Genomic DNA, 8,888 nt, shown 5'->3' with positions numbered 1-8,888 from the left:
TGGCAGGGCTCTGGATATAGGAAAGTGAACAAGGTAGGCTTGCTGCCTGCTTGAAGTTGACAATGTAGTGGAGAGAAAGTGAGACAGACACGGCACAAATCATTACCTGAGCCAATCAGTGGCCCACTGAGAACACTCCTTCCAGGTCATGAAATTTCAGGTGAAGCGACACACCAGCTCACCCACCTACTTCCCACCCCCGTCCCACAATCCCCTTCCTGGAAACCTTGTGCTACCTCCAAAGCCAAACTCTCAAATAAAACCCAGCACCTTCCAGAGATGCCAATTCAGTGGTGGGGTTTGAGGTGAGTACTCTGGGACCCAGCCTGGGTTTCACAGAACTAGGAGACGACCCGCCCTGGGCTGGCCCCAAGGCTAGTGGCTGGCCCCAAGGCTAGTGTCAGAGGTACCCCCATTCTCCTGATTATTATTCAACCCAGAACAAATGCTTTCCTCTACTTTCCCCTAATTGTACTTGGTGCTAGTCATCTCTGTGGCAAGAATATGAGCTTCTCACAAGCTAATAATGAAACATATCTTTGGTTCTTTCACAGCACCCAGCTTTGGGCTAAGTATGTAAATGTGTGTATCAGATACACCTGCTTGAGTAAATGTCTCTTCTCAATACCTGGAAGAATGACTAGGATTTGCTCTTCTAAAAACCAGCTCAAGACACCCAGAAAGCAAGGAAGCTTCCAAAGAAAAATGGAGTTATATTAAAAGGATGTAGGCACCATCTTGAAGGGTTTTCTACTGGTCAAAGTTGGGATAACTTAAGCATCAGATAAATGATAGATATAAATTGAATATATAAGAATCCATGAATCTATGATGATAATCAAAAGAGAGAAAGCCAAAAGAAAAATCACTCATCACCAGTGAAGGAAGCTATTATAATAATATCATAATATTAAGTTATAACATTAAAATATTATACAATATTTAAAATTCTTTAATAATGGGAAAGAATTAGGCATTAGCCTGCCTTTCCAACTAGTGCCAGATGATGAGAGAACACTCTTCTTTACAGTAAAGCCCCAGCTAATAATATATAGATTTACAGAATTTTGAAAATCCCTATTTTGTATCCCCTAATAAGAGGAATGATTCAGGCATGTGTCATCAATACACGTTAAAACCATAATGGGATAGTTTGGTGCCAAAACGTCACCCCCAAGATTATTTCCCAGTTACAGGGGAGAAAGTCTGACTTAATAAAGGAGGGACCTGGCTGTTACCACCTTAACTCAAGGCTCTATCTCAGCATTCAGTGGGACAGCCAGACAGTAGGTGCCTTCCATAATGAAGCAATATGAAGTACAACATCAGCTATGACATGTTCTTACCAAAACCACTTAGGCCGAAACTAAGCAAGTCTTTAGTTTTAACTTTCAACTTACAAGAAATACAAAGATTAGGGAAACGAGTGAAACGATATCACAAATGACCAAAAGTCCAGAAAGTGGTACACTGTAAAGGACCAGTGGCCTGGTCTTTGACCAATCATTGTTAAGGGGAATAAAAGGAAGAAGGTTGTTTAACATTCATAAGACAATGAGACTTAACAGACAAGACAATGAGACTTAACAGACATGAGAATGAAATACAATGTGTGGTCCTTGATTGAACTCTAGTTTGAATAACCACTTGGAAGACAGTTTGGAGTTTTTCACATAGACTGAGAATTACATGATGTTAAGGTATTGTTGCTAATTTTGTTAGCTGTGATAATGGAATTGCAGTTATATAGGAAAATATTCCCAAACTCCTCCACCCCAAAATAATCATTGTTAATATAGATAAACTTCATTTCAGACATTTATTTGAGAGTGAGAAAGAATAAACATGAGAAATATTTTATAAAAATAAAATAATGCTATACACTAATGTTAAGAAAAAATATTACTTGAAATTTAATTGAATTTAAAGAAGAAAGAGAAACAAAATGAAATGAAGAAATGCCCGAACTTCAGATAAATGCTTTTTCACTATTAGAGATTCCCTAAATATAGCACTAAAATTGATAACAAAGTTTAAGAAGCACTCTTAGAGGCTGGGATCATTACCTTTTTAAATAAACCAGATGCTTAAATTTGAGGCAGCATTGATTGATTCATTCATCCAAGAACTAAGGAAATTCACCTTCTTTTCTTTCCTCCTGTCATCTCCTTCACCTTTTAAATTTATTCTTACTTGTTTTTATTGGTCAAGATGCATAGCCATAGTTCCCACGGTTGTTGAGTCTTAGTTTATATTTAATGGATTCAATTTCCAACACCAATTTGTTTATCATGACTTCTCTATTTTTAGCTCTTTATTTGTATTCATCTCTTAATTGGCTGGATTTTATCAAGCCATTTTTGCAAGCCTCAAGAATGCCTCGAAACACTTACCAGTAAAGGAATAGTGATGGAAATATGGAAAACTTCATCCTTCCAACTATTTAAAAAAAAAAAAAAAAACACAGGATTTTGTGATAGCAAGCATACAAATACACTGAAAGAAATTTATTTTCAGATTCTATCAAAAAGGATGCAGGAAGTCGACATTAATGATTAAGACAAAAAGCCCCAGAGCAAGGATTCTGAAACTGACTTTTCACCCCATTAAGTGCTAGTTATAAGGTTAGGGGGCCAGTTATAGCTATAAGGTCCTGAGCCTTCATTTCTGTATCTGGGAAGAAAAATTTATGGAAATAAGTAAAGAATAAAAATCTGTGTAAAGGACCAGGACAGTACTTGGCACATAGTGAGTGCTCAATAAATACTAGCTATCACTAATGGGAATCCTAGGAGGAAGACTTTCATCTCTTCTGATTAAGTTAGAAGGAAGTCAAATTAGAAGCGAGAGATGATCAGGAGTTGCCCTCTAAGGTTTCCGATGCAGAGTTGGCCGGAGTTCTATCACTGTCAGTGTATCAGTGGTCAAGTCCTAAATGAAGTTAAAGCACTTAAGGAATTAACCTGAAAAGTCTTGTCCACCTCTTAAAGAGAAATAAATTAGGAAAAATTGTGATTGATACTAGTCAAGGATTAGTAAGAAAACCACCTGTTCATAACTCAACATTTCCATTTCTTCAAATTTTGCTCTAATAGAATTTTAATTTAAATTTTGGTGATAAAACCAGGTTTTATTGTTCTAACAAAATTAAGGAAGGTAATTAAATCATTAAATAATATGCCTTTGTTATCAACACAGTCTATCCTTCAGGGATCAAGTGACAAATTGACAAAGTATTTTTCTTTTGAGGCTTTGGGGACTGGCTATGGGATATGAACATCTCTCAGAACAGTTCACAGGCCAAGGCTATTGTCTCATGGCACCAACATTTATTCAACTACCTGACTTCCTCCAAAACTTTTGAGAAACTGAATTAAGGAGGAAATGACACTGATGTAAGCCTAGATCTTATTCTTACTATAACAAGCCTCAATCTCAGTAAAACTCTTCCTTCACCCTTTCATTCCACAGATATTTATTGAGCACCTACCATGTGCCAGGCACTCATAAATGTGATGTTGAACATAACACATAAGGTCTCTCAAATACAGTTACAGTCTATTATTCAAAACAGCATGCAAATTAATGTAGAACTACATCCATGATAAATGCTATAAAGAAGTGGTGTCTAGTACTTTCCAAGTCGATGAATACGGGAAGAAGTCAACTGCTTTTCCTCTCATACACTACTCTCAATACTTCACTTCTGAAACCAGACAGGTGGAATTTTTTCCATACCAACCAGTTCTCTGACATCAAGCAGGTGTCCTACAATTCAATTCAATGCTGACACTAGTGCAGACTTAGCACAGAATTCACAGATTAGGAGTCCACCACTTTACACAGCCCTCACAGGTGAGGCGTTCAATCCCACGTGACTTCCCCCCACTTCAGATGCTAGTCACAAGTGCCAGGTTGTGACTTGTACTCTGACCAACTGGCTATAAATTCAGGATTCCCACAACCCCCTCCTCAGGTTCAATCTTTTGCTAGAATGGCTCACAGAACTCAGGAAAACACTTAGGTATACTGGCTGATATAAAGATACTACAAAGGATGCAGATGAACGGCCAGATGAAAGCATACAGAGGGCAAGGTTCAGAAGAGTCCTAAGCACAGGATCTCCTTCCCCGTGGAGATGGGGTGCACCACCCTCCTGGTCGTGGATGTGTTTTTGTTCACCAACGTGGAAGCTCTCCAAACCTCATACTTTGGGGATTTTTATGGCAGCTTCATCATATAGGCATACTCAGTTAATAACCCTATTTCCAGATCCTTTCCCCTCTGTCAAAGAATGGAGATGGGACTGAAAACTCCAAGCTTACAATCATGGCTTGGACTTTCTGCATCCATCTAGGAGCCCACCAATAGTTGCCTCACTGAACAACAACAACAACAAAACACTCCTATCACCCAGGAAATTCCAGGGGATTTAGGAGCTCTGTGTCAGACACTCTTATCACTCAGGAAATTACAAACTCTTTGGGGCTCTTTGTCAGGAACTAGGGGTCAAAGACCAAATATTAGGAAAAAAAGACCCTCCTAAAGCACTCTCATCTACAAGAGTTTTAGGAGCTCTATGTCAGAAACAAGGGGGGTAGAAACCAAAATATATTTATTATTTCACAATCAATAACAGAGCTATTGCACCAGGAAAGGCATGTTTGAGGACGCAACGTTTTAGCTGAGGGCTAAAAGATAAGAGTTTGCTATTGAGTGAAGTAAGGCATGTAGGAAGAGTGTTAAAAAACAAAGCGAATAATAAGGGTCAAGATTCTGTAACAGGGAGAAACATGTCAATTCCAGGAAGACAAGAAGGGCTAGAGAACAGGGAGCTGAAGAGAGTGTGGTCTGAGAAGAGGTTGGAGAGGTGGGCAGGAGGCAGGCCTCCAGTAGCTTTGTATAAGAGAAAGCAGAAGGTATTGGGAGATCTTAAGCTGAGGCTGAATATAGCATGGACAGATTTGTGCCTCAAAAAGTTCTCTATTTATTGGAGGAGGGAACAAGGAGACTACTGCAGTTAATGCTGTACTGGTTAAAAACAAAACAAAACATAACAAAACAAAACAAAAAAACAATGACACCTTGGGCTATGGTAGTGTGGTAGTAGAGATAAAGAAAATTGGTTAGAGTCAATCAATATTTAGGAGATAATTTGATAGCACTTGATGAGTCAGCTATGGAGAATGAGAAAAGGGAAGCCATTAAAAACGTCCCCTAGGTTCCTAATTGTGGGGTTGGATGGGTGATGTTGGTATCACTCACTGCAGTAGGAAATAATGGAAGAGGAAGAGGGTTGGGGAAGGGAGTGATAAATCATAGATTCCATTGGGGCAAGTGGAATTTGAGGGCATTTTAAGTATTTTAAAACTCTAAAACAGGGCCTGGAACACAATAGACTCTAGAAAAATATTCACTGATTTAATGAATGAAACTGTAGAAAAAAGGAAGTTGAATTATGTGTCTGGATCTAAAGGACAGGTGTGGCTGGAACAACAAGTTTGTGAGTCATTGGCCTACAGGTAGTTAGAAAATGTGGATATTGAAGAAGGTTCTTTAGAAGGGAATACAGTAGGAAGAAAAAAGAGCTACAGACTTAAAGGAATTCCAAAATGTATGATTTGGTGAAATAGGAGAAGTCTGCCAAGGAGACAGAGGAGTGGACAGAAAGGTTGGATGACAGCAGGATAATGAGCTATCATGATGCCCAGTAAAATATGTTTTGAGCAAAAAGAAATCAGTACATATTGGCATATCAAAAAGAGATGATGAAAACATTTAATGAATGGATTATTTGCAAAGGGGTGAACAGTGTTAAGGAAAACCAGCAAAGAATATTGAAGCACCCCAGGGCCAGCAACAAGTTAGTCTTACCACCCCTAGGCTCGAAGGGGAATGGAGAGAGAGGGATTTTACCTGAATCCAGTAGAGCTGTAGCTGTCAGAGTGGGCTGCCCAGCAATTGACAAACTAAGCCTGATGGAGATTAAGCCAGGGGAATAAATACCCTGACTTTTCTCTCTTCTCTCTGATCTCCTCCCTGGACTTTCATTGGCCAAACCTAACTGTTACTCAGAAGGCATGGGGGCCTGTTGATGTAATCGGGTGCATAGAACAGGGTGGCAAGGATAAAGAACAGATCTAGAGGGACAACAGAGACCATCCAATACAAGCAAACAGTGAAAGATTGAGACGAACAGCAAGTAAGACACTGGGAGGCAGAAGTCCTAGCTAACTTGGAGGGGCTGAGGACAGAGATGTTGTGTAAGTCTGAATGGAGTGGGTTGAGGAGTGACTGGCAGGTGGAGAAATGAAAAGATCTCACTGAGATTGGCTGAAAATGGTGACAAAAGAGACCCACTGCTGGAGGGTGATGTGAAATGAGAGAGATGGTGTGGCTAATATTTCAAAGAGTTCATTAATGTGTTCCTTGCATTCTCACCCTGCTCAGCACTCAGTGAATTTCCTTCCTCATACCCTGAGGGCTTTCCCTTATCCCAGCCAACCCAGTTAGATGTGAAGCATATACTGATTTGAGAGAAGGGGTCACTGTGAAACCAAGTAGACAATGGCAGCAAATTATGGTTCTTAAGTTCAAAAACAACTTGTCTGGGTGTAAGATAGAAAAACTCAGCCGGCAACTTGTAGAACCAGTTTATCCTACTCTCTGCAGCTGAGATAAAAGACCCTCTGGGCTGCTTTACCCATACTCACCTCTCACACCTTGGGCTGAGTCTGACACACCCTCCCTTAGTTGGAACAGAATATTAGAGAGGAGTCATGCCTCATGCCAAAGTACGACCCAGGAATGTGGTGGGTGTCTTGGAATAGTTGCCCATGCATCCTGTGCAGCAGCTGTGTAGTAGACAGATTTATGTCATTTTGGCAGCCCACAAAACATCATCCTGCTTCATCACAGCAATGACATTATGCCAACTGTACCCCTGCTAAGTGAACCTTGGAAGCAGCAAGAGCCCTAGATTTCTTGGTATCTTTAATTCTCAATATGACCTCAGGACCAGTTATAGAAAGAGGGACTATAAAAGCCATGCTCTATGTTAATTGATAGGTTCCTACGCCTTTTCCTCATACTGTGTATGAAGAACATTGGTGGTGGCTAATGCTTTAGATTTCAGAAGAAAGTACAACCAAATTTTAGCACATGTGGAAAAATGAAACTAAAGAAGTTTTTTTTTTAAAAAAAAGATATGACCAAATTGACATCAGTGCACAACAACATGGTAACTGATGGGACTTTACGTATTTCCAGTGTCAGAGACATGAACTTTTCACCTCAAGGAAGGGAAAAAAGGGATGCTATGGGGCAGAAGGGTAGATTTTGCTGGATACCTTCCATTTACTTCTCCAGATTCATTGTCTTCCCTCCCCTACCCTTGTGGGAACCTGAATAATGGCCCCCAAAGATATCCAGATCATGATCTCTGAAACCTGTGAATGTTACCATCTACGGCAAGAGGAAGTTTGAAGATGTGATAAGGGTAGACTATCCTGGATTATTCCATTAAGCCCTACATGTGATCACAGTGTCTTTACAAGAGGGAGGCAGAAGAAGATTTGCTGACCATGAGAAATAAGCAGAGAGAAGCTGTACGTCTGCTGGCACTGAAGATAAAGGAAGGGGCCATGAGCCAAAGAATGCAAATAAGGTAGCTCTAGACTCTAGAAAAGACAAGGAAACTCATTCTCCCTCAGAACCTTATGGGAGCATAGATCTGCTAATACCTTGATTTTAGCCTTCTAGGGCTCATTTCTGACTTTTGGCCTACAGAACCGTAAGAGGATAAACTTTCATTGCTTAAGCAACCAAATTTGTGGTAATTTGTTACAGGAGGAATAGAAAACTAATACAACTCCTTTCTCTGCCCTGAAGATGCTGACCTGTGTAGACTATATTGAAGGTCTTTTGCCCTCCGATTTCTGGTTTTGTTTGGCCTGAAAACGTCTAGTTGGTCTTATCCAGGATTGAGGCTTTTTGTAGTAGATTCAAGGATATATTGGAGCCGGTTTGTACCAGCTTGCAAGAACAAATTGTGCGCATCTCTTCCAAATCCATGTTCAGTTGCATCCTAGTGATAGTTTGAAATCATTGACAGTAGGAAAATTTACACCAAGAAAATTAGCAAATGGTACAAATCAATACACACACACCCAAGCTGCTTGTTGAACATTTACAAGCACTTTACTAAACAGGTTCAATGAAAAGAGAAAGAGAGAAAAGAGATTAATGTATTTGGAAGAGAATTACTAATTTTTTCAAAACATGCTATATAATAAGTGAGCTGATGGATTCAAAGAAAGTAGAGAAAGCAAAGGACTGGGTCATTCATTAAGGTTAAAGACCAATGTAGTGAGAGGAGTGAAAAAGTCATCTGCTAGTTGCAGTTCAAAACCAAGAAGAAAACAAAGCACTGTATGATTTAAAGATATTAACATGTGCTAAAACAATCTAGAAAAGCAAAGAATTGATAAGCACAAAATTCAGGTGTGGTTACCTCTAGAGATCTATGGAGGGAGGTACAGGGCTGCTAAGATTCTTACGATGATATACTTCTTAACTGTGGTGGACACATGGTGTTCATCTTATTGTTATTTTTAAAACTTACAGCTATGTTTCATACACCTTTTTTGTAGGTATGGCTTACCTCAATTTGGTATTCCTAAAGTTTGTTTACAATGGTTTTAGGTTGGCTATGACACAGACTCAAATATTTTAATTGAGAGTGAGTATCATTGAATGGTAAAGAATTTGGGCCTTGCAGTCAGACACAAGGTCCAATTCTGAGTCTTTCAATATCAGTTACATGACATATATACACCATGGAATACTACTCAGCCATAAAAAGGAACAAAATAATACTTTACAGCAAC

Source organism: Chlorocebus sabaeus, chromosome 15, assembly GCF_047675955.1.
Source record: "Chlorocebus sabaeus isolate Y175 chromosome 15, mChlSab1.0.hap1, whole genome shotgun sequence".
NCBI classification, from domain to species: domain Eukaryota; kingdom Metazoa; phylum Chordata; class Mammalia; order Primates; family Cercopithecidae; genus Chlorocebus; species Chlorocebus sabaeus.
The sequence above is the reverse complement of the archived record's forward strand: the minus strand, read 5'-3'. Positions refer to the sequence as shown.